Source organism: Apium graveolens, chromosome 2 (assembly GCF_009905375.1).
Source record: "Apium graveolens cultivar Ventura chromosome 2, ASM990537v1, whole genome shotgun sequence".
Taxonomy (NCBI): domain Eukaryota; kingdom Viridiplantae; phylum Streptophyta; class Magnoliopsida; order Apiales; family Apiaceae; genus Apium; species Apium graveolens.
The window spans coordinates 301182468-301207709 of NC_133648.1; positions in this window are offsets into that span (position 1 = coordinate 301182468).

Sequence of the window (25242 nt, forward strand, 5' to 3'; positions counted from 1 at the left end):
TCTCCAAAGGTAACCATGGGGCCAGCTTTCTCAACCACATTTGATAGCAGGGCTCTATCTCCGGTCATATGTCTTGATGATCCACTTGTCAAGAATCCACACTACCGGTTACACCTGTATACTGCCCTGCACTTCAAATGGATTAGACCTTCTTCGGAACCCAAACTTGGTTGGGCCCGGCATACTTGTAGAACTGTCCTTTGTCAGACAAAACAACATTTTTAATTTTAATGGTCTCAACATTCTCAATGACTGAACATTTGACCTTGTAAACAGCCTTAACAAATTTCTGTTTAAGCTTAGGCACAAATGTCTCCTTTCTAGCCTTAGAAGGACTAGCAGTCTTAGACCTATCATGCTTCTTGTTATTCACATGCTGACGAGGAGTAGTCTTATCATTAGACACATGCTTACCATTAAAATAAGCATACATCATATTAAAAGCACAAGACATACAATTAGCAACACCACATGCTTTATGAGAGTGATTAATAGCAGGTAATTTATGCATGGTAGACATGGCATTATTGTTATCCAACTCATGTGTGTCTGAGTTAGTCTCAGTTGCTTTCACAACTTTGACTGGAACTTTCGACTCACTTGACTTGGAAACAATCTTCTCATTAGCATGATCTTCAGCACGTATTTCTTCATGAATAACAGAAGAGGTGGCATCAAATGGTTCAGCAATTGATGCTTTATAGAGGGGTTCATCAACACCCTTAAGCACATGTGGTACTTCCCTCCCTTTAGCACATACATGAGGAGGGGAGTTTATGCCTAATTCTCCAATAGCAGCATTGTAATCATAACCTATTCCAGATGTTTGATTAACAGCTTGCTTACTGTAGAACTTTTTAGCCTTCGAACAAGAATTGAAGTAGGCTCTAACCTTAGTCTCAAGACCGGTGATCTTGTCTTTGAGAATAGTTTTGAGTTTTCTATAACAGTCAACTCTATTCTCTAGAAAAGATACCTGTTCTTTTAATTTGTCTTGATTAATATGCACAAGTCTTAATTCATTGACCTCTTTCTCAAGGTCTGTGATCTTTAAACTTAACAGTTCATTATCACGACGTGCACAATCTAAGTTACCTCTTAGATGATAAACCATTTCAGCATCAGAAAGTTTTACCTCTATTCTTGACGATGAAGCTTTTCCATCAATAGCCATAAGAGCAAGATTTCCTTCATCTTCATCTTCACTGTCAGTATCATCCCAGCTTCTTCCCTTTGCCAGATAAGCCCTTTCAGAGTTCTTTCTTACTTGCTTTGGCTTCCTACATTCTGTGGCAAAGTGTCCCAACTCATTGCAGTTATAGCATCTAATGGTGCTTCGATCAACCATCCCTGTTTTGTACCCACCACTGCTGGTGTTAGAGGATGAAGATCCACCTTTCTGGAATTTGTTGTAGTTGGACTTGTACTTAAGCTTGGGATTCCTCCTGAATCTGACATGGGAGAATCTCTTGACAATTTGGGCCATTGATTCATCTTCCAATTGCTCCAGCTCTTCCAAGGAATAAAAATCATCACTTGATTGATTTGTAGTAGGAGGATCATATTCTGCTACTAACTCATTTTCCTCACCCTTGGAAAACTGTACCATTCTTTCTAACTGTTGAGATTGTTGTTGTTGTTGACCTTCAGCTACAAGTGCAGTAGATGTGCTGACCATTCTATCCTTCCCGTAGACTTCCTTCTGTTGAATCTGCTCCAACTCATAGGTTTTTAACACTCCATAGAGCCTGTCCAAAGAAATCTCACTCAGATCTCTAGCTTCTCTAATGGCAGTGATTCTATGTTCAAGATGAGCTGGCAGTGTTAAAAGGAACTTTTTGTTGACCTCCCTGATTGAATAATACTTTCCATTGATGTTCAGGTTGTTGATCAACGCATTGTACCTCTCAAACACTTCAGTAATTCCTTCTCCTGGATTTGATTTGAAATGTTCATATTCAGAGGTTAGGATTTCCAACTTGTTCTCCCTAACTTCCTCTGTGCCTTCATTAATCACCTCAATAGTTTCCCACATGTGTTTGGAATTTTTACAGTTCATCACATGTCTGTTCATCAAGGGATCAAGGGAATCAATTAATATTAATTGAAGGCTGGCATCCAAGGAGGCTTCTTCCTTCTCAGCAGGAGTAAAATCTTCAGGCTCTTTTGGATAGGTTCTAGCTTCAGTAGTCACCACACCATCTATTATTACCTCCGGTTCAATAACCATCGGAGTTTTTATACCCTTCTTTAACAAGTTTGAATATTTGGGATTTGCAACTTGTAAAAATAATAGCATCTTCTTCTTCCACATGATATAATTCTCTTTATCAAATTGTGGAATTTTAACGGTTCCAACTTTATGTGAAGTCATTATGAATTTTTGAATAAATAAAAATTCAAGGAGTTGAAAAATCACAAAAGTCTAGGATCTTGATTTGTTCGTTAATCAGAAGGCTCTGATACCAATTGTTGGGTCCCAATGAGTTTGTAGAAGGGGGGGTTGAATACAAACGTTACCAAATAATCGAATAAAATGCGGAATAAAAAATGTGAAACAAAATTCAAGTTAAATAAAAATATTATTAAACTTGAAATGTGTTACAACAACTGTATCGATTACAAGGTATTAATCTCAAATCAATTATCACAAATCTAGAATAAATTCGACATGAACTTTTTCTATTTTTGCAATAATTAGAATCAAATGCTAAACGCGATTTGAGATTAAGTTCTAGGGATTTTGATCCGCTAGATTGTTACACAAGAACAAGATAAATAATTCTAGTGGTTTGGATTTAACATTAACAAACTAGAAATTGATCTTGAATTTCTGCAGATAAAAGATGATATTTTTCAGAGGCGGCTGCTTTCTTTTGTTCTTGTCTTGATTGAGAGATTAATGATATGCTGCTTCTCTGCTTCTATTTAATCAATCAGCTGAATAGAATGTAATTGGCATGACAATCCTATAGCTGGCAAGACTTTCGGTAGGACAATTGATTGAACTAGCAAGACAATCTGAATGAACTAGCATGACAATCAGAATGAACTAGCAAGACAATTATCCTCCTAGAGTAACTTTCGGTATGACAATGGAAATGACTTGGCATGACAATCGGTATGACAATCCAGATTGTCATGCTAGTTCATTTCCATTTGTCTTGCTGATTTAAGACTTGAATTTAATCCAATTAAACTTCTGAAAATTCCTAAAATTAATTCAGAATTAGTTAATCAATTAATTCAATTAATAAATAAATTATTCTTTGCAGATATAATTTATTTTCTTAATTAAATTAGATGAATTAATTAATTAATAGAGAATTAATTCTAGTCTTGAGCAGCAACCATTCTTCTGTAAATCTTCTGAAAATCACTGAAAATTATGAATCAATTCCACCACTTCAACGTTGACACTCGATGTACTGTCTGGTTCATGAGTGACTAACTTCCGTGACGTTTCTTCATGTCTTGACTCTGACACTTTGATTTTCTTCAGATTAAATCCTTGTAATTAATTGATACTCTGACGAGATCTCTGTCACTTGATTAAATCCACGATCTTGATTTATATCACTGAGGCATGATCAATTTCTTGAACTTCTTCCAGTGAATTAATTCCTCAAGCCTGTAGATGAACCTTGTCTCTGAATCCTTTGACAGATATTACTTTGCGAGATCTCTCTGACGGTAGATCTACTATTTACTTATTACATTCTTATTTGAGTTGAGTTGAATCCTCGAATATACAAATAGGCTATGACATATGACTTACACATACATCATATTAAAAGCACAAGACATACAATTAGCAACACCACATGCCTTATGAGAGTGATTAACAGCAGGTAATTTATGCATGGTAGACATGACATTATTGTTATCCAACTCATGTGTGTCTGAGTTAGTCTCAGTTGCTTTCACAACTTTGACTGGAACTTTCGACTCACTTGACTTGGAAACAATCTTCTCATAAGCATGATCCTCAGCACGTATTTCTTCTTGAATAACAGAAGAGGTCGCATCAAATGGTTCAGCAATTGATGCTTTATAGAGGGGTTCATCAACACCCTTAAGCACATGTGGTACTTCCCTCCCTTTAGCACATACATGAGGAGGGGAGTTTATGCCTAATTCTCCAATAGCAGCATTGTAATCATAACCTATTCCAGATGTTTGATTAACAGCTTGCTTACTGTAGAACTCTTTAGCCTTCGAACAAGAATTGAAGTAGGCTCTAACCTTAGTCTCAAGACCGGTGATCTTGTCTTTGAGAATAGTTTCGAGTTTTCTATAACAGTCAACTCTATTCTCTAGAAAAGATACCTGTTCTTTTAATTTGTCTTGATTAATGTGCACAAGTCTTAATTCATTGACCTCTTTCTCAAGGTCTGTGATCTGTAAACTTAACAGTTCATTATCACGACGTGCACAATCTAAGTTACCTCTTAGATGATAAACCATTTCAGCATCAGAAAGTTTTACCTCTATTCTTGACGATGAAGCTTTTCCATCAATAGCCATAAGAGCAAGATTTCCTTCATCTTCATCTTCACTGTCAGTATCATCCCAGCTTCTTCCCTTTGCCAGATAAGCCCTTTCAGAGTTCTTTCTTACTTGCTTTGGCTTCCTACATTCTGTGGCAAAGTGTCCCAACTCATTGCAGTTATAGCATCTAATGGTGCTCCGATCAACCATCCCTGTTTGGTATCCACCACTGCTGGTGTTAGAGGATGAAGATCCACCTTTCTGGAATTTGTTGTAGTTGGACTTGTACTTCAGCTTGGGATTCCTCTTGAATCTGACATGGGAGAATCTCTTGACAATTTGGGCCATTGACTCGTCTTCCAATTGCTCCAGCTCTTCCAAGGAATAAAAATCATCACTTGATTGATTTGTAGTAGGAGGATCATATTCTGCTACTAACATATTTTCCTCAGCCTTGGAATACTGTACCATTCTTTCTAACTGTTGAGATTGCTGTTGTTGTTGACCTTCAGCTACAAGTGCAGTAGATGTGCTGACCATTCTATCCTTCCCGTAGACTTCCTTCTGTTGAATCTGCTCCAACTCATAGGTTTTTAACACTCCATAGAGCCTGTCCAAAGAAATCTCACTCAGATCTCTAGCTTCTCTAATGGCAGTGATTCTATGTTCAAGATGAGCTGGCAGTGTTAAAAGGAACTTTTTGTTGACCTCCCTGATTGAATAATACTTTCCATTGATGTTCAGGTTGTTGATCAACGCATTGTACCTCTCAAACACTTCAGTAATTCCTTCTCCTGGATTTGATTTGAAATGTTCATATTCAGAGGTTAGGATTTCCAACTTGTTCTCCCTAACTTCCTCTGTGCCTTCATTAATCACCTCAATAGTTTCCCACATGTGTTTGGAATTTTTACAGTTCATCACATGTCTGTTCATCAAGGGATCAAGGGAATCAATTAATATTAATTGAAGGCTGGCATCCAAGGAGGCTTCTTCCTTCTCAGCAGGAGTAAAATCTTCAGGCTCTTTTGGATAGGTTCTAGCTTCAGTAGTCACCACACCATCTATTATTACCTCCGGTTCAATAACCATCGGAGTTTTTATACCCTTCTTTAACAAGTTTGAATATTTGGGATTTGCAACTTGTAAAAATAATAGCATCTTCTTCTTCCACATGATATAATTCTCTTTATCAAATTGTGGAATTTTAACGGTTCCAACTTTATGTGAAGTCATTATGAATTTTTGAATAAATAAAAATTCAAGGAGTTGAAAAATCACAAAAGTCTAGGATCTTGATTTGTTCGTTAATCAGAAGGCTCTGATACCAATTGTTGGGTCCCAATGAGTTTGTAGAAGGGGGGTTGAATACAAACAGTACCGAATAATCGAATTAAATGCGGAATAAAAAATGTGAAACAAAATTCAAGTTAAATAAAAATATTATTAAACTTGAAAGGTGTTACAACAACTGTATCGATTACAAGGAATTAATCTCAAATTAATTATCACAAATCTAGAATAAATTCGACATGAACTTTTTCTATTTTTGTAATAAAAAGATTCAAATGCTAAACGCAATTTGAGATTAAGTTCTAGGGATTTTGATCCGCTAGATTGTTACACAAGAACAAGATAAATAATTCTAGTGGTTTGGATTTAACATTAACAAACTAGAAATTGATCTTGAATTAAGCAGATGAAGGATGATATTTTTCAGAGGCGGCTGCTTTCTTTTGTTCTTGTCTTGATAATGGATGATTAATGAGATGCTGCTTCTCTGCTTCTATTTAATCAATCAGCTGAATAGAATTTAATTGGCATGACAATCCTATAGCTGGCAAGACTTTCGGTAGGACAATTGAATGAACTAGCAAGACAATCTGAATGAACTAGCATGACAATCAGAATGAACTAGCAAGACAATTATCCTCCTAGAGTAACTTTCGGTATGACAATGGAAAATGGCCTAGCATGACAATCGGTATGACAATCCTGATTGTCATGCTAGTTCATTTTCAATTGTCTTGCTGATTTAATGCTTGAATTTAATCCAATTAAACTTCTGAAAATTCCTAGAATTAATTCAGAATTAATTAATCAATTAATTCAATTAATAAATAAATTATTCTTCGCAGATATAATTTATTTTCTTAATTAAATTAGATGACTTAATTAATTAATAGAGAATTAATTCTAGTCTTGAGTAGCAACCATTCTTCTGCAAATCTTCTGAAAATCACTGAAAATTATGAATCAATTCCACCACTTCAACGTTGACACTCGATGTACTGTCTGGTTCATGAGTGACTAACTTCCGTGACGTTTCTTCATATCTTGACTTTGACACTTTGATTTTCTTCAGATTAAATCCTTGTAATTTATTGATACCCTGACGAGATCTCTGTCACTTGATTAAATCCACGATCTTGATTTATATCACTGAGGCATGATCAACTTCTTGAACTTCTTCCAGTGAATTAATTTCTCAAGTCTGTAGATGAACCTTGTCTCTGAATCCTTTGACAGATATTACTTTGCGAGATCTCTCTGACGGTAGATCCACTATTTACTTATTACATTCTTATTTGAGTTGAGTTGAATCCTCGTATATACAAATAGGCTATGACATATGACTTACACACAACTTTTGCCACAGGCAGGTATATTGACTTTTTGTTTGAGTACTCATGTTTTTGGGGTCACGTTTCTATGAATCATGACCTTGTGCTATCACACGGGCTGATCAGCATGTGATAGTACGTCCGTCGGAGGATGATCCTAATCTAAATTATCATATCATTTTTGATATTCATAGAATAAATGATTTATCAACTGTTTCTGTTTTGGAATAATGGTAAAATGCAGTTTTGATTCAGATTCTGATTTATGCTTATACTTACGTTGTTGTTAAATATCAAAGGTGGTATTAGTATAGATGATTGATGTTGACTTCAGTATGGGTGTTGTGAGCATCAAAGTTCGTATTGATATCTAATTTGATATAACAGCAAAGTAAGTACTAATTTGAAGAGTTCGGTTTTGAATGAGTTTATGATCCACTCTATAATCATTGTTTCATGTTATTGTTGTTTACGATATTTCCGTAAACACTGTTTTACGAGTTTGATTCTCGTCAAGATTCAAAGTATGGCTGAAGCATTTCGCTCAAAAATATCAAAATTGTTTTTAATATAATTAAGGAATCAATTCTAGGGTTCCTCAACTAAAATTTTATGATACAACAATTATGATTTTAAATGTTCTGCTCTAATGCAGATGTCGGGTTTATATCAAAACGACCTTATATATATTACAATGATCTTGCTGAGCATTTCTTTCGCTCATACTTGCCTGTTTTTAAATTTAACCTCCAGTGAGGATTAGCTTGCACTGTTTAGCTGCATAATTTGAGGAAGCAAAGAAGAAGCTTTTCGAAGGTGGTTGGTCCAGGGTTTGCGGGCTAGTGTAAGTTTTATTGTATAAAGTTGTTTATATTATATTATATTATAGTTTTGTATTTTATTTGGGCCTAGTATACTTCATTTCGAACTTATACTAGTGGGTTTAATTTTAAAATTGAGATTTGTTGAAAAGAGTTTTTAAAGAAAGTGAAAAATTTATTTGTGGAATTTGGATATCTTGTTTCTAGAACTGTAACCTTAAAAGATCTTGGATTAGTTTGGGGTCATAAATGATAAATATCTTCCGCTGGCATTTATTTATTAATTAAACAGGTTAATTTGGATTGAAGTTTTATAGTGACGACCAAATCCCCTGACCCCGGATTTGGGGGCGTTACAGGTTGGTATCAGAGCCGAGGTTATAGTAAACTAGAAACGAGAGTGTGTAGGAGTGTGTATAGCTATGTGAGGACGTTTGAGCTCATATCGAGTTCCTGTTGGACTATCGGATATAGTGCCAACGAGTAAGTTAAGATAGGCGCATTCGTTCGAGATGGTTGTGATGAGCTGGATAGAACTCCGGGAAGTTGTAAAATTCTATGGTGGAATCTTTCGAGGCTACTATGATTTGATGACGATGAAGATTATCGATATCCTTGGAACATGAAGAAGTGTCTAGAATCAGATGGCGAGTCAACTAGAGAGTTCAAATATAAGATAAATATGAAGACTTTGGAAATACCTTCTTTTTCTATAAATTCTTTTGATTACTCTCAAAAAGAAATATCAGTTAGAAGACATAATCCCTAAGACCAGTTTATTCATTTTGTGCCATAATTTTTATTCTCTGGACTTCATTTCCTTTAGAAATATCAGCTTTGAAATCTTTTCAGTTTTATTCATTTGATTTTGAATTCCTTTGATATTCTTTTATTCTGACTGAGATGAACAACCTTAAATATAAGGGACACAAGGTATACATGTCTGTGTGATAGGAGTTGGATAGGACGCCATCACTTGTGTGTATTGTGAATACATGAAGATTAACAACCTTTAGTAGTGTCTTAATTTGGACACGCAATACCAAGTTCGTTTGATCATATTGATCTCTCCGTTATTCTTTTATTCCAACAATACTTTTTCTCAAGTTCAAATTTTGGTCCTGTTATGGCATCAAATTCTTTTCTTTTTGAAATTCCATGTTTTTTTATCATTCCAAATATTCGAAGGTATGCCAATCAAGTTAAACTGAGTTATCTGGGTCAAGTCAAAGTAAGGCGATGTGATGGGATTACCAAGAGCAACAATGGACTGCGATGCGGTTATAATATTAGTGGCGTATAGCGAAATCATTCTGTTTCTTTATTTCTCTCTCTATCTCTCTTTCTTTTTCTTTCTCTTTCTCTCCATCTTTCTTTCTATTTGTCTTTCTCGCAATCATTAAAAGTAATTCTATTGAAGAGTTGGTCAAAGGAGGTGGGATGGAACAAGGTGCACACTGAAGCTCCTGTAAAAGTTTTATTATACAAGGAGTACAAGATTTATTTGAAATTATGGAAAATTGAGTTTATTTGGAAATGGAAAGTTGGCTAGAAGATCCCTTAGTGCTTTCTTCTACTGATTCCGAGGACAGAATCCTTATAAGGGGGGTAGATTGTAATATCCAGTATTTTTAGAATTATTATAGATATTTTTTTGAATATTTATATATGTGCTCTTATGATTTATAAGGAATAAAATTTTGGATATTTTATTCCTGTTTGACGAGTTGATATTATTAAATGGTAATGTGCTAATTGTTAAGTGTTATATCGATCTTTATTAATTTCTGAAAATATTTACTTAAATGTATTATTTTCAAAAGTTTATTTGAAAACCGATCATTTTATTGATATCGGTAAATTGAGTTCGTTTAGTAATATTAGGGATTGGATGGATATTCGGTCTGGTATGTGTTGTATGTAATATTAATTGTGTGAGACTCATTTGTGATTGAGGGTTATTTGTATTATTAATTACTGATTCATATCGTTTTATTTTTGTCTTAAAAAATGATTTTATTGAAAATTTAATTTCATAAATATTTAAATTATCTTGAAAATTAATTTTATGACTTTATAATTACAATAATTATTTTTGGGATTTTATAAAATTTAGAAATCAATATTTCATCAATTATTTAGCCCTGTATGATTTCCTGATTTTATTTATTTGTAAAATCCGTATTTAATTCCAAAATTCTTCAAAAATTATGAAACTCGTATTTATTTAAGTTTGGAATATTCCGAGAATTTTAAAATTATTTTGGTAATTTTTGGGATAAATTTCATCTGTGCATTATTTCGTTCATTCGTTAAAAACGGGTATAAAATGTGTTTCAAAAATTATTTTAAAGTTTTGAAAATTCTATTTTATTAACTTTTAATTATTTGTGATATGTTATAAAATATTTTATTAATGTTCGAGTTTTAGTTACTCGTGAATTGTTCGTTATATAGTTACAGTGCGGGTCAGATAAATTTTTTTTTTTGATGCGGGGTTATTCGATAAATAAATAAATAATAATAAGGGGGCAGGGGTTTGTAATCGGGTTTTAACCTATTTCTTTCTCCCCATTTTGCAGTCCCCCTCAATTCTCTTGCTCTCACCTCTCTCGATCTCTCATGTCTGCTCTCTCCATCTCTGTTTCTCATCCCTCTCCCTCAATCTATCCTATTTCCCCCGCCTCTTTCCCTTCCATCCTTGTTTCCGGCTGCTGCCTCTCTGTTCTTTTCGTCCCGCCGGTTTTCCTTTTTCCGATGCGGATCATTCGAGTTGTTCAGGACAAGACGTTGGATAAAGAATGAGATGGAATGGTATTGGGTATCTGGCTTCTAGCAACCGCAGGAGCAGCATATCAGTCAAGTGTTGAAAAGAAGAACGATGATGTCTTGAGACAGAATGTCAGAATAGATGTGTGTTTGCGAGTGTGACTAACTGCTAAAACCCAAAGGCAAGTATCCCTATCATCACTTATTGTTCAAGTGATATTTATTTTGAATCGTATCATGCAAGTATTGCTTTCCCTATTCTCAGTTCAAAATAGATAAATGTTTTACATATCGCTGAATTAAATAATTCTGTTTACGCAAGTACCGTCTGCTGTTCTATGTTCAGAATAGTCAAGTGATTTTACTTATCCAATTATCGGATTTATAAATGTTTTGGATTTTGAGAAAAGTGATTTGGTTGCAAATATTCCTACCCAAGAATTGGGGGAATAAAATTATTTCGGGTGTCAATTATTATGACCCCATTTTGAATAAAAGGTTTTAAGATTGGATCATAATTGCGTAAGTGATAGGGACGGACGGTCCAGCGGAGGGCTATTTCTAAGTGCCATATGAAATATTATGACACAACTTTTGCCACAGGCAGGTATATTGCCTTTTTGTTTGAGTACTCATGTTTTTGGGGTCACGTTTCTATGAATCATGACCTTGTGCTATCACACGGGCTGATCAGCATGTGATAGTACGTCCGTCGGAGGATGATCCTAATCTAAATTATCATATCGTTTTTGATATTCATAGAATAAATGATTTATCAACTGTTTCTATTTTGGAATAATGGTAAAATGCAGTTTTGATTCAGATTCTGATTTATGCTTATACTTACGTTGTTGTTAAATATCAAAGGTGGTATTAGTATAGATGATTGATGTTGACTTCAGTACGGGTGTTGTGAGCATCAAAGTTCGTATTGATATCTAATTTGGTATAACAGCAAAGTAAGTACTAATTTGAAGAGTTCGGTTTTGAATGAGTTTATGATCCACTCTATAATCATTGTTTCATGTTATTGTTGTTTACGATATTTCCGTAAACACTGTTTTACGAGTTTGATTCTCGTCAAGATTCAAAGTATGGCTGAAGCATTTCGCTCAAAAATATCAAAATTGTTTTTAATATAATTAAGGAATCAATTCTAGGGTTCCTCAACTAAAATTTTATGATTCAGCAATTATGATTTTAAATGTTCTGCTCTAATGCAGATGTCGGGTTTATATCAAAACGACCTTATATATATTACAATGATCTTGCTGAGCATTTCTTTCGCTCATACTTGCCTGTTTTTAAATTTAACCTCCAGTGAGGATTAGCTTGCACTGTTTAGCTGCGTAATTTGAGGAAGCAAAGAAGAAGCTTTTCGAAGGTGGTTGGTCCAGGGTTTGTGGGCTAGTGTAAGTTTTATTGTATAAAGTTGTTTATATTATATTATAGTTTTGTATTTTATTTGGGCCTAGTATACTTCATTTCGAAGTTATACTAGTGGGTTTAATTTTAAGATTGAGATTTGTTGAAAAGAGTTTTTAAAGAAAGTGAAAAATTTATTTGTGGAATTTGGATATCTTGTTTCTAGAACTGTAACCTTAAAAGATCTTGGATTAGTTTGGAGTCATAAATGATAAATATCTTCCACTGGTATTTGTTTATTAATTAAACAGGTTAATTTGGATTGAAGTTTTATAGTGACGACCAAATCCCCTGACCCCGGATTTGGGGGCGTTACACTATTAAATATATGGCGACACTTGGGCCTTTGTTTAACATAAACCCAACAACAGATAGTAGAAGAGCTATTATAGCATTAGAATATTTTCCTAAAAACAGCTACAGACAAAGGAAAGCTCGCCAAGACAACAGACCATGAAGCATAAAATATTTCTCGATGCATTTGGAGGAAGCTGGCAAGGGCTTATTTTCAAATCTGCTAACAGGTGGGGAATGAAGGGATGAAAAGGAAACCTAAGCCCAACATTTAGGGCATCTGTGTAAACGAAAAGAGTATCGGGTTTCCAATGGAAAGTACTATCGCCACCATCAACCGAAACTAGTCTAAGAGGAGGACGAACATTATAACGTATGTTTAACTTATCGTAATCTATGTTGTGCCATGTGTTGTAGTGATTAAAAGAGTCAAAATGTGCATTAGAGGGATACTCATCCCCTCTAGTGTTGATCATATCAAGTAAAGACATGTAAGAAGAGCGAATCTCAATATCGTTACCTCGTTTCGAAGCTGAAGCTATCTTGGCCGCTCTCTCGGAATTCTTATCAGCCATCGATGGAGATTGAAGGAAACCTTGAAACCTTCGAAGGAAAGGGAAGCCGGAAAAGGCTAAGAATGTTTCCGGAAAAGCTTCTAAGGAGATAAGTATTGAGATAGGGAGTTTGGAGAAGTGAGGAGGAGTGAAATGAGAAGTGTGAAATGAAATCACTCCCCACCCACTCTTATATAGCCCCTAGGAGGGCAAAATGGGCTTGAAAAAGCCCATTTGGGCCCAAAGAATTGAGAAATCTGGGATGTTCTAGAAAATTTTGGAAAACTTTAAGAAAATTCTGGAAAAATAGATATTACTTGGAAAAATCTGGAAGAATCCAGAAGAAACCTCAGAAATTCCAGAATATTCTGGAAGTTGGGTTTGAAAATAAGGGCCCAGCCCATCTCATGCTCTCAAATTCAAGAAGGTTCCAGAAATAAGCTAGACAGAAAAGCCAAAAAAGCCCAAGTGTTGTTCGGCCTAGGAGAATAGAAGCCCAACTAAGGGCCCGAAAGGAAGAAGCCCAAGTCATGGGCCCAAATTCAAGTTGAAATAAAAAATCCAGCCCAGGTTCAGGGCCCAGATCATGTATGTGGGCTTGAAATAATAATAAAAAAACAAAGGCCCAAAAAAGAGGCCCAATTGAGAAGGCTCAAGAAAACCAAGAAAGAGCCCAATGAAGATAAGCCCAGAAAAATCAGGGGCCCAAGATATTGTTTATTTTAAAAATAATATATATAAAAATCCTGATCCCATTCGATCATAATTTTTATTGAATTTCTGGTCGAAAGGATGAGGTCGAAAATGCCTTCGAGTAGGGCTGAAATGGAGGGATAAATCGACCAGACTCTGACCCAATTCGACCAGAATCTCTATTTAATTACTGGTCGAAATGTCTGAGGTCGAAAGAGCTTCGAGTAGGTCTAACGAAGGGGGTATAATTCGGCCAAAAAATGCATTCTGACCAAAAAGGGGAGGATTTAAAAAAACAAAAAAAAAACAAAAATGGGTGAAAATCCTGGACGAAATTCGACCAGGATTCCTGCTCGAATGGGTCTTGCTCGAAAGAGCTTCGACCTAGGCAACTAGGAGGATAATTCGACCAGGATCCTGGTCGAACAAGATTCCTGGTCGAACCAGATATATAAAAAAAAGAAGAAGAAAGAAAAGAAAAGAGAAAGAAAAAAGGAAGAAAAAAAGGGAAAAATTCCTGGAAAATTGAAGAAAATGAGGAGATTCCTTAAAAATTTCTGAAAAATATTAATATTTTCAGAAAATGAGGAATAATTCCTGGAAATTGAGGAAAAATCCAAGATTTAAAGGAAAAATTCCTGAAAATTAAGGAAAAATCCCAGAATTAAGGGAAAAATTCCTGGAAATTAGGGAAAATTTCCAAAAATTAAGGGAAAAATTCCAGAAATTAAGGAAAAATCCCAGAATTAAAGAAAAATCCCAAAATTAAGGGAAAAATTCCAGTAATTAAGGAAAAATCCCAGAATTAAGGGAAAAATTCCTGGAAATTAAGGAAAAATCCCAGAAATTAAGGGAAAATTCATGGAAATTAAGATAACTCCTAAATAGTAGGAATAAAGGCAAATCGTTGTAAATGTGTAGGTCGCTCCACACTTTACCAAAAATGATACCATGTAAGGAAAGGAATGAACTTAACTTCTGCGAAACCTAGTCACTGTTTCCCAAAAGTTGGGGGGGGCAAATGATAGGGAAGAAAATAAGGCCTGGGTATGTAATTAATATTGCATTAATCATATCAGAATTTGGCAAACGGCTAGGCCCATTTGAGAAGGTCCAAAACCCTGAATATTAATTAATTTCGTAGTTAATTAATAAGGGATAAGTCAGATGATAAGATGAGTCCTAATGGAGAAATAAATCCTTGTAGATTGACCTCCAAGGAACCTGGTGGGGTAAGGAATCAGCTTCCTACTTCTTAGGACTCCAAAGTCAATTCTAATTCTGAGACTTGACCATCAAGTCTCCTAAACCAAGTCCAATTCAGGGACTCCCAACATCTATATAAGGGGCCTCACCCCACAAATTAGAACTACATTTTTTGGCTTGATCCTTGGCATACAACAAGTTACGTAGGCATCTTGTAAGGCAGATCGAGTCATGAAACACAAGAGCAGTCAAATCGAGCCTCAAAGCTCACGTTCCCTAGTAATAAACATAGCAATTATTATACCTTAGTTTTTGATCCATAACAATATTCTTCTTCAATTCTTGTGGAACAACATGCCAGTTAACATGAGTAATCGACACATGATCCTTGACTAGCGTCCCCGGAAAATTACTCAACTCAGATATAATCTTCCTTTCTCCAATTGGCTGACCCCGTTTACTGAATTTAATGACTGGCTTTTCATTAGTACTCCTACCATGAACTTTGAACATTTTGTTCATCCTCGAGGGTTTTTAGGACCTGGCCACATATGAACACTATAATAGAAAATTGTGGGTCCTAGTTGCTATATTATTGTTAATAATCTTACAAGTACATACTGAAATGTCATGTTTATTACCTTTTTCAACAACTTCCTGTGCATTCTATAAACTCGACTCACTAACATCCTCTATCATTGGATTAGCTTCAAGATTCTGCATCTGACGTTCCCGCAGCGCTATATATGCGGAAAATGATCCACTTTCAAAATTGCAACACTATTTCAACAGTTTACTACAAGTTGGATTGATAAGTTTTCGAACAGATGAACTCTTTGCTTCCGAGTTTGTAATCATGGCTGCAGTGGCTCGGGAACGAGTTCTAGGACCAGGTGGTAGTGTCTTTTTTCCTTCACAGAATTAATTCTCTCTATATATGCAACAAATAGAATAAAGTAAAAATTTAAGCATTATTAGTATAAATCAAAATAATAAGTAAACGGATGAAGTGAAAAATTAGACATTAAGTGGATTATAATCACTTTACTCCCCTTCTTGATTGTTAAGAACAATTATGAAAAAAACATAATTATACCTAAGTTCTTATGTTGACACTCACCACCTAGATGTGTTATTTTAATTAAATTATTAAATTTCAATTAAGTGAATTATGTATATATTAAGTAAATTATGACTGAGACCAAAACAAGAAGACTAAATGAAGTATTAAATTGTTAATATTCAAAGAATTGACTTAATTAAGTCAATTAAGTGAATTTTACCGGAAATTGCAGTCTCATACTTAAATTAGTTAGGGTAGATTCGTATACCTTTGGTGAATCATCACTATCACTTTCCTTCTCATTTTCCAAGACATATTAATCAGAAACCTCATTGTCTTTCTCCTTCCCCTTGAATTTCTGCACTGTATATGGTGTTGGATTAGTCTCATATTTACCTAACCCACGTTCATCAAAATTTGCCCTATTTTATTGCACATGTTTCATTTTAAGTAGGTCATACTTATTCATGCCTTGCGACGGCTGTTCCGGTAACTGCAACACATTATAACAGTTCCAATACATAATTAATTATCCTTATTTTTTATTTATACATTACACCAAATTTACATTTATGCTAGTTTACTACATAGGGGCATAGGAAAATTAATTGCAAAATTAGTAAAAATGACTACCTTAACAGCAATGTCATTCTTCCCTGTACTTTTGCCATTTATCTTGTCTCCCTGTAAATTCAACTTCCTTCTCGCTGTTCCTTTTGGATTATTAGTTCCTTCTTCAAGTTCCGGAGTCTCCGCACCTGGCATATTACACTTTCATGGTGATAAAATCCTCCTGGGCAACTCAGGTGACTTCTGCTTGTTCTTCTTTCTTTGTTGTTCCTGTTGGAGCTAGTATGAAGTCATAAATTTACGCTTCACTTGTTCCTTGGTTGACCCTATGAAAGAAGATTGAACAGTCATGGTAAACATATGGCGCTAATGAAGATTTATTTAAGTGTTTGTCTATACACATGCGGGATTAGTATTTTTGAGAATTACTTTCTTAGAGTTTATGCTCACTGAGATCCAATTGATATGGTGTTGGTTTTTACTTATGATTAAGATTAATATTTGGAGTACAAAATTTAATTATTCACTATAAAATCAAGGAATGGTTGTAATAAATTCTTATCGAGTGGAAATGTCATTAAGCCCCTTCTATAAATCTCAAATATGTTTACCTAGAATTAGGTTCTTCCTCGGTCGTATAATTACCCATGACTGCATCTAAACTGAAGGCTCCACTTCTTTGTCAATAACAGTGTCAACATACAAATGAAGTTCATGATCCTGCTTAGTTTCATTTAGAAGATCCAGCAATTATTTATCGCGTGTCAGCAATTTCCAACCATCAACTGCTTTCGTGTACACCCCTCCAATTTCTGTCAACTTCATGTAATCCTTGACATATTTCGTAAGCACACTATATGAGAATTCTAAAGTATCCAGTCTATTAGAAATAAAGCTTTGTCCACCGTGATAAATAGTCTTCTTAAAAATTCCGTCATAGTGCAGATTTAAAGTCACACGTTTTTCTTCCATCCTACATAAAATGGAAATAAGATTATTAGAATAAGCCAAATACATGAAAATGATATAAAAATTACAAACACATGCAATATTGATAAACATATACGAGCACATTTAAACATATGTAATATTAATGAAAAAAATAGAAATATATGAAAATTATATAAAAATTAGAAACTAATGCAATATTCATGTACACCGATGCGAGCATATTTACACAAATGCAGTATTTATACATGAACACTTTAAATATTGATGCAACATTAAAAACAGAAATAAATGAAAATGATATAAAAATAGAGATAAAAGAAAATAAAAATAGATGCATTCGATTTAAATTTTAGCAGTTAATATTTTAGCCACAAACTTATTATATTCGGAGTACAAACATAACCAAACTAAGAAATAATAGAAATACATGAATTTGTCTTAAGGATTATGTCTTGAACTGAAATTGATATTAAACATCTTGATTTTCCACTTCATTTTGTGGAATAGGAATTTGTTTTTTAGGGACATCATCTCTAAACCAATTAAATTCACCATCTTGATTAATAATTTCATGATTATTAAGATGGTTCTGGTCATTCTGATCTTCAGTTTGAGTTTGGTCACCAGCGACGTCGCACCGATCCCTTGGTAACTTTTTAATAACATAGTGTGTGACGCCCTCCAAATTCGGGTCAGAAGTTTGGGGCTCACAACACATACACACAATATATAGATCTATTTATGAAATAATATATAGGCAATGACCCTAACGTATATAACCATGGATCGCAACAAGTTAAAGTATGAAATAAAGCCAAAACCTTAAATTTTATTACATCGTACCAAATCCCATCTAGTTTAACTTACAACTGATAATGTAATTACTCTTACAAACTTGCATAACTCAAAACTACAATATCAAGCTCATGCTAGCTCGATCCAACTCAACCTGGAATCTTAGCTTACACACCGGACTAGGAATGCTCGCTACCAACAATTTCTTTTTTAACTATAGAATGACATTAATAGATTTGCAAGAGTGAGCTAACTAGCTCAACAAGTCATAATAACAATAACTGAGGTTAAACAATGATCAATTGAAATGATTCATAGGAATCAAGTTTCTTGTTAAGCAATTATTAAAATTGGATATCCATTTTAAAATTTTAAAACCATGGTCAGGCTGCTAATCAGTCACGCACTAACCCCGAGCAATGCACACAACTCTGCTTTATAAACTGGATCCAAGGCACACATTGGCCTAATACGACCACGAATCTGGCCTGACCACGAACCTAGTCCACATAAAAACTATCCAATTCTAAACAATTCAGTATAATAAACATTGTAACTCAATAAAACAGAATCATAATTATCTTTGATAAAATATTTGTCTCATAGCAAAAAGCAATTCATGGGTATCACCAGGGTATATCAAGGTATGTACGAAGAATAGCTTCAAGCCCGTAGAAGAATCAAGTAATAAATGAAAAATGGTTCAATGGTTGTACAAAGTTTAGTTTTTTAATGTTACAAGGTGTTGTAGAATATATAAGCCTCTGTATGTTCAAGTAATTATGTTCTAGTATTTGGTGTATGGGTATATGTATTTGCGGAGTAGTATTGTATTTGTATGGTTTAATATCTGGGAAATCAACAGTCGGTGGTTAACAAATAATAAGGCTTATAGCTCAAAGATCAAGTGATATGATCAGGGTTCAAGGTTGAATGATTCAAAGCACTTACAATATAAAACATAACTAATTTGAATAATAGCAACATATCACGATAAAGTTTAAAAATATTTACAATATATATCTCGAGAAAGGTTTAGAAGTACTTTCCTTATCCCAAATGGTTCCAACTTCGCTTGCATTTGTCTAAGGATTCTATTCAACAAACACTTGTCTACTTTTTCTATGCCTCGCTTCTATTCACTGATCACTTGTTTTCTTTTCTACGCATCGGTTCTATTTTCTGATCACCTGCTTTCTTTTTCTACGCCTCGCTTACTCTAATAGGCATCATAATTATCTATCAATATTCAATCTTATATGATTCTAATCGTCACATAGACGTCATAAGCTTTTATCTACACTTCATTTCTTCCAAATCCGATTTACTGATTAAAAGTAATGACCAAAACAGTCAAATAATAAACACATAGGAATATAACACCTCAATCAGATAGCAAATAGCATATAGCATGCAAGTTATTCGATAAAAATAATTTTTCAAAGAAGATTCGGGGTTAAAATGATTTTTTTTGGTATTTATTACAAATATTTGAACATTTTTCGGAATTTAAACGGCTACCAAAATCATTTAATAAATAATTAACAAGGTTCAATACTGATAGGGAATAAAATAAGGCCCGAGTATGTAATTAATGTCGCATTAATTACATCAGAATTGGGATGAAAGTTAGGCCCATTTGAAAGAGACAAAAACCCTGAATATTAATTAATTTCGTAATTAATTAATAAGGGATAAATCAGCTGTTAAGATGAGTCCTAGTGGGATATAAATCCTTATAGATTGGCCTCCAAGGAGCCTCGTGGGATAAGGAATCACCTTCCTACCTCTTAGGACTCCAAAGTCCATTCTAATTCGGAGACTTGTCCACCAAGTCTCCTAACCCTAGTCCAATTCAAGGACTTCCAACACCTATATAAGGGGTCTCGCCCCATAAATCAGAACTACGTTTTTTGACTTGATCCTTGATAATCAGCAAGGTACATAGGCATCTTGTTAAGGCAGATCGAGTCACGAAGCACAAGAGCAGTCAAATCGAGCCTCGAAGCTCACGAACCCTGGTAGTAAGTACAACAATTAATATACCTTAGTTTTTAATCCATAACATTTGGCGCCGTCTGTGAGAAAGCACAACAACAACCATGGCGAGAACACGGAGATGAAGCAGCGCCCTTGAAGGAGGAACACCAGCGGGGATGACCTAAACGATTTAGTCAAAAGTGGAGGTACCTCTGCATTCAACCTATACCGCCACCCAAGGAGGAACCCAGGTAGGGGCAACTGAACCTCAACCTCAAGGGACGATTCCCCCGGCTCCTCAAGGGACGAATCCCCAACTTCAACAGCTATATACACCAGTGAATTCTCGACCCGTTGGGTATGAGTATTCAACTATTGTGACCACTAACCCCTCTTATGGGATGCCCCTTTACCCCGAGGTTGGAGGAAGCGGACATGCTGAACAAAGTGAAGCCCGGGAACAAACACCCCCTACATACAAGGTTTGGCTCCTATCCCGGATGATCAGGAATTTTCTGGTCCTTATACTGAAAGAGACTCTGAATCTTCGGACGATGATGTGGCCCCAAGAAGGAGGCGTTCTGGAAAAGAGCCGATGCCTGAAGTTAACCAGCATCCTAGGAGCACCCGAGGGACGAATCCCCAAGAAGTGCAGGAGAGAATCAAGGCTCACGAGGCTGAGATTCAAAGGCTGAAGCGCAATTTGGAGGTGCACCAGACCACCAGACCCCCACTACCTCTAGGGGGAGAAATCCTCTTCCAATTATAGACCTGGATAGTCCAATACAGAGAAAGACTGTTGACCCAATGGCTGATCCAAGCAATCTTCTTCCCCTTGGAGATCCTGATGATCCTACTCCACCATTCACTGAAGAGATAATGAGTGCCCATATCTCAAGGAAGTTCAAGATGCCCACCATCAAAGCTTATGATGGCACTGGAGATCCTGCTAATTATGTCAGGACATTCTCTAATGCACTGTTATTGCAATCCGTTAATGATGCTATTAAGTGTTGGGCCTTTCCTCAAACCCTGTCGGGAATGGCTCAAAAATGGTATAGTCATTTGCCCCCGAACTCTATTGGGTCCTTCAGAGAATTAAGTCAGGCTTTTATTAAGCAATTCATCAGCGAAAAAGTGCATGAGAAAATTTCAGCATCCCTCATGAGCATTGTGCAGGGAGCAAAAGAGTCCTTGAGGGACTACCTGAATCGTTTCACCAAAGAAGCCTTGAAAGTCCCAGACCTTGACGACAAGGTAGCTATGATAGCACTGCAACAGGGAACAAGGGATGAGTTCTTTAAGATGTCATTGGCCAGACACCCCCCTGAAAGTATGTTGCAGCTCCAAGATAGGGCCGGGAAATACATCAAAGTGGAGGAGAGCATGAGGAAGACAGTAGTAAGTAACGAGCCTGTTGGAGGCAAGAAGCGGAAAACTGATCTGGAATATATTGCTAAGGACAAGTATCCTAGCAAAATCCTGATTCAACCCCAAAGAAGGGAGGACTTGGGCAAAAGTTCACTGAATATGCTAAGTTGAATGCTCCTAGGAGCCAGATCTTGATGGAAATCGAGAAAGATAGAGATATTCGTTGGCTTAAACCCTTGAAGGCTGATCCTGCCAAGCTAGATAAGAGCAAATATTGCAGATTTCACAAGGATGCTGGTCATGACACCGATGAGTGTAGGCAATTGAAAGATGAAATAGAGTTCCTTATTTGAAAAGGAAGATTGAGCAAGTACACTGGAGACGGAGGAGATAGGAACAACAATGGGAGAAAGAACTTTGAAGATCCTTGGAGGGACCAAGATGAACAGGGGCGGACCAACTGCTTAGGGGACCGGTGATAAATACAATTTTTAAAGGACCAACTACTGCTGGATTATCCAGGAACTCCAAGAAAGCGTATACTCGAGAGGTTATGCATATTGTTAGGGAAGCTCCGAAGAGGGCCAGGACAGGAGTAACAATGACATTTGATGATTCTGACTTGGAGGGTGTGAAATTTCCTCATGACGACCCGCTGGTCATAACGCTAATAATAGGGAATAGCCCGGTGAAGAGAGTCCTCATAGATAACGGTGCCTCAGTAGACATTTTACTCCATGATACCTTTAAGGATGGGTTACAATGATTCTCAACTAACCCCGACCGATATGCCAATATATGGATTCGCAGGAGTGAAGTGCCCCGTGGAAGGGATAATTAAGTTACCAACAACCATAGGTCAGGAACCAAGACAAGCAACTCAGATGTTGGACTTTGTGGTGGTAAAGGCTAGTTCAACTTACAACGCGATCATTGGAAGAACAAAAATACATGCCTTCAAGGCAGTCCCTTCCTCCTACCATTCAGTGATGAAGTTTCCCGCCCGGAATGGGATAGGAGAAGAGAGAGGAGATCAAAAGATGGCAAGGAGTTGTTACGTGGCCTCTTTTAGGGAAGATGGAGTTGGGGGGCAAGTTCTGCATATTAAAGATCTGGATATCCGAGAGAATGATGAAAAAAGAGGGAAGCCAGCAAAAGAATTGGTTTCGATTCCTTTGGCTCCCGAGGATCATGAGAAAGTGACTTTCGTTGGAGCCACACTAGAAGAGCCCCTTAGAGGGAAGTTGGTGAAATTTTTGCAAGAAAATAGTGATGTGTTTGTATGGTCGGCAGCTGATAGGCCATGCATTGACCCAAAACTGATTACTCACAAGCTGAATGTGGATCCGAATCGGAAGACAATGAAGCAAAAGAAAAGAAGTTTTGCTCTAGAGAGACAAGAAGCTATTAAACAAGAAGTAGAGAAGCTCTTAGAGGCTGGTTTCATCGAGGAAATACAATTTTCGGAGTGGTTAGCAAACCCTGTGATGGTAAAGAAAGCTAATGAAAAATGGAGGATGTGTGTGGATTTCACCGATTTGAATGATGCATGCCCCAAGGACTGTTTCCCATTTCCAAGGATATATATATTAATAAATGCTACTACTGGACATGAGATGCTGAACTACATGAATGGATTCAGTGGATACAATCAGATTAAGATGCACAAGGACGACATCCCAAATGTATCATTCATTACTGACTTTGGTGTTTATTGTTATCTTATTATGGCATTTGGTCTCAAGAATGCAGGAGCCACCTATCAAAGGTTGGTAAATAAGATTTTCAAGGATCTTATTGGTAAGACCATGGAAGTTTATGTCGATGACATGTTAGTCAAGAGTCTATTAAAGACTGACCCATATTACCCATTTGAGGGAAGCTTTTGAGGTCCCAAGATACCACAAAATGATGCTAAATCCTGCAAAGTGTGCTTTCAGAGTGGGATCTGGAAGGTTTTTGGGACTGATGGTCTCCAAGAGAGGAATCGAGGCCAACCTCGATAAAATAAAGGTGATCTTAGACATGGAGCCACCAAAGACTATCAAAGATTTTAAAAGCTCACTGGAAGGGTTACTGCATTGGGGCGATTCATCTCCAAATCTGGGGACAAGTGCTTGTCATTCTTTAAGTCCTTGTAGCAGGTTAAGGATTTTGAATGGAGTGAGGAAAGCCAGAAGGCATTCAAAGAATTAAAGAAATATATGGCCCAATCCCCGTTGTTGTCTAAATCTTATACTTGTTCCTGGCCATTTCAGAAAATGCCTTGAGCGCTGTATTGGTTAAGGAGGAACTTAAAGTCCAGAAACCCGTATACTATGCGAGTAAAATTCTGCATGGGGCTGATTTGAATTATTCACTATTTAGAAGTTTGCTTTAGCCTTGGTAATGGCTTCAAGAAAGTTACGTCCTTACTTTCAGGCTCATCAAATTGAGGTGCTAACAAATCAACCATTGAGAAATATTATTCATAGTCCCAAGGCTAGTGGGAGGCTGATTAAGTGGGCAATAAAATTGGGAGAATTTGACATAAAGTAAGCCACGAACGGCAATAAAAGCCCATGCATTGGCTGACTTCGTGGTGGAATGTACCATACCCAACCAAGAAGTCGGGGAAAGGAAGATACTATACCTCAAGACACGGAAGGTGATAAAGGGGGCAAAGAAAAGGATGTTAAGGAGAAGGAGGAAGATACTATACCTCAAGACACGGAAGGTGATAAAGGGGCAAAGGAAAGGAAGTTAAGGAGAAGGAATATTGGGTTCTCTATTTTGATGGACCATCAAAAACAAATTCAAGTGGAGCAGTGCTAGTTTTACAAAGCCCCGATGGGTTCTTGATTGAATATACTGTGAAGTTAGACTTCCCAACCACAAACAACAAAGCAAAATATGAAGCTCTGATAGCTGGCCTCGGTCTAGCAGGGACGCTAAGAGTCAAGAACTTTAAAGTCTGTGGAAACTCGAAGTTGGTCATATCCCAGGTGAAGGGAGAGTTTAAGGCGAGGGATGATATGATGGCTAAGTATGTGCGCCTAGTAAGGGCTGTAATGACTCAATTCGATGAATGCCATGTTGAGCACATCCCAAGGGAGGAAAATGCTAAGGCGGATGTATTGTCAAAGTTTGCTTCATGTGAGATAGAGGAAAGTTCAGGAAGCGTATACTTTCATTTTTTGAAGACACGAAGCATTGGTGTTAAGCTTGTAGCCCCTATAGAGCTAGGGAATTCATAGATAGATCCCATTAAGGCCCATATTCAAACAGGTTGCCTGCCAAATGACGTGACTGAAGCACGAAGGTTGGTTGTTTGAGCACTCAGATACTCCTTGATTGATGGATTTTATATAAAAGATCTTATGTAGTTCCTTACTTAAGATGTCTCAGGCCCGATGAGGCACGCTTGGCTCTTGAGGAAGTACAGAAAGGTATCCGTGGGAAACACTTGGGGGCAGAGCCCTAGCTCATAAGATAATCCGTTTAGGCTTCTATTGGCTAGAGATGATGGCCGATGCTAAAGAGTATGTGAAGAAGTGTGATCGTTGTCGGAAACATGCACCTGTTGTTCGAACCCCCCCCCCCCCAAGATGTTGACTTCCATCAACTCTCCCATCCCCATTGCCATGTGGGGAATG